The sequence below is a fragment of the Penaeus chinensis genome, chromosome 24, assembly GCF_019202785.1.
Source record: "Penaeus chinensis breed Huanghai No. 1 chromosome 24, ASM1920278v2, whole genome shotgun sequence".
NCBI classification, from domain to species: Eukaryota; Metazoa; Arthropoda; class Malacostraca; order Decapoda; family Penaeidae; genus Penaeus; species Penaeus chinensis.
In genome coordinates, this window is record NC_061842.1 from 6,968,282 (window position 1) to 6,970,781 (window position 2,500).

Consider the following 2,500-nt stretch of genomic DNA (forward strand, 5'->3'; position numbering starts at 1 on the left):
TCGGAATATTAAGATGCCCAGGGCGTCTCCATCCTCCTTCTGCAGCGCCTTCTTTAGGCGGTACCTTCTGCAGTACCTCCTTCGGTATCCTCACGCCCTTGTCCAAACTTGTACTATTGGTCGCGGGGGCTTTTTACGGGGTTTTGGGTGATGCTGAGCGAATGCTGGTCGTCGAAAGAGGCAGTAAGAGCGGTAGCTCACTACACTTTCTCTGTTCATATCGTTTATTAGTTTCTGCATTTCATTTGCAGATTCACTGAAGAGAACAATATCATCTACAAATCTTAGATTGTTTAGGTATTCGATTCCTTTGATGCCCTTTCCGTTCCATTCTAGCTTCTTAAATATTTCATCAAGGCAAGCTGTAAACAATTTTAGCGGGATGGTATCGCCCTGTCTAACACCTTTTTTAATTGGTGTTTTATCGGTTTCCGTGTGGAGATTGATGGTTGCTGTCCCATCTTCGTATATATCATCCAATATTTCACAATATACCTCCTCTACTCCCTGTCTTCGAATAGTTTCTAGTACTGTTGGTATTTGTATGGAGTCAATTTATTTTTCGTAATATAGGGGTTTCCTATATTCGTTAATTTTTTATCTTATTTGGGTGAGCGCGTGGATGTGGTCTGTTGTTGGGAATCCACTGCGGAAGCCTGCCTGTTCTCTAGGCTGGTTAGAATCCAGACTGTCAGAGATGCGGGCTGTGATGACTTTTGTGAACAGTTTGTAAGTGACTGAAAGGAGGCTTATGGGTCTGTAGTTTTTGTAGATCCTTTTTTACCCCCTTTTTTATGTATCAAAATAATCATTGCATATTTCCAGGCTTTCGGATTTTTACTGTTGAGGCATTTGTTAAAAAGATAGGCTAGTTTCATTGTTGCAATTTCTCCTGCATCTATTATATGGTCTACACTAATTCCGTCTTCACCTGGTTTTTCCCTCTCTCCATGCTTTTAAGCGCTCTTTTTATTTCTTCTGTGGCTGGTCATTTGATTTTTATAGATCCCTGTAAAAGTCCTCCACTACTCATATGATTTCATTCTTATTATATGGCACTTTTCCGCCTGGTTTCTTTATTGCATACATTTAATTTCTCCCTATTCCGAGTCTCCTTTTACCTGTTTTCATGCTGGTACCTGAGATCAGTTTATTTATTTTTTATTTATAGTCTTTGCTAGTTCAGTTAATACTGTTTTGCCCCTGTTTGACGATACTTTCTTGGATAATCTGTTTAGTTTCTACCGAGAGCTTGCTGGAGCTTTGCTTGTTTGTTGATTTGGTCAATGTTGAGACCTTCGTCGTTGAGAACTGAATATCTGTTTGGATGTTAAGGTTAAATTCTGTCGCTCTGGTCTTCAAGTTAGCTAAATTTGGCTGCGGTTTCCGTATGAGTTTGTTCCCTCCCCTTATGAGGTATAATTTAATTTGGCTATGACCATTCTATGGTCGCTGCCAACATTTACTTTATTCATAACTTCCACTCAATATTCATGATATTGAGTGATCGAGCCTCCGCAAAATCGACTCTCATTCCTAGAGCCTATTCCGTGATTCCCCTCTACGGTTTCTCCTTCTGTCTTTTACCCTATTTTGGCATAAAAATCCCCCATAATTATTGTGAATTGGGTGTTTACTCTCTCGCTGGCCAAATGAACCCCTTCATAGAAACTATATATTTCTTCATCACTTTCTTCGCAAGATGGAGCATAGACCTGAACAATTTTTAAGTTGTACCTATGATTTAGTTTTATTGTTATTGAAGCCACTCTTTCGCTTATACTATAGAATCCCAAACGTTTGTGAACTAAGGAACCTACCCCTAATTCCTGCTATATACCCTGGAGTTTACCTCTCCAATAGAGCATGTGTCCATCATTTACTATCTTCTGTTCTTCGCCTATACTTCTAACTTCACAGAGTCCTACAACATTCAATTTAATGAAAAAGGGGTTCCTCAAGTAATGCTAGTAAGTCGGATTCAGTTCTCCTTGTCCTTATATTATATGTGCAAAGGTTCATCAACGTGGGGCGGCCTGTTCTTAGCACCCTCTTCTCCGGAGCGATCCTGATCGCCGCCGTAACCAGGGGCTCCTTCGCCTCCGGGGAATGAGGCCGTTGCTCTGTTTGTGCAGTTACCCCGAGTTACCTCCCACCTACTGGCTTAGGTGTATCTTGGTGGGAGGGGGGTAGTTTAGCCGGGATGCCGCTGAGAAGCCCCTCCAGCACGGTTGGCCCTGTCTAGTATGGATTTATGAGCAGCAACGCACGGGCCTGCTCACTACACTAGGGCATACTCCCGACCTGACCTGGCCTCCCTTCACTTCCGTTCGTCTGTTCTCACATGCCCCGTGTTACCACGTTGCCTCTCCTCTCTTTCTTTAGTACCCCCTCCTCTTCAAGCCTCTGGGCTAGTACAATGGTAACGTGTCGGCCTCTCATCCGAGGGGTCGGCGGTTCGCGCCCCGCCCAGGCGCGAGAAGTTACAATTGTCTCCTGG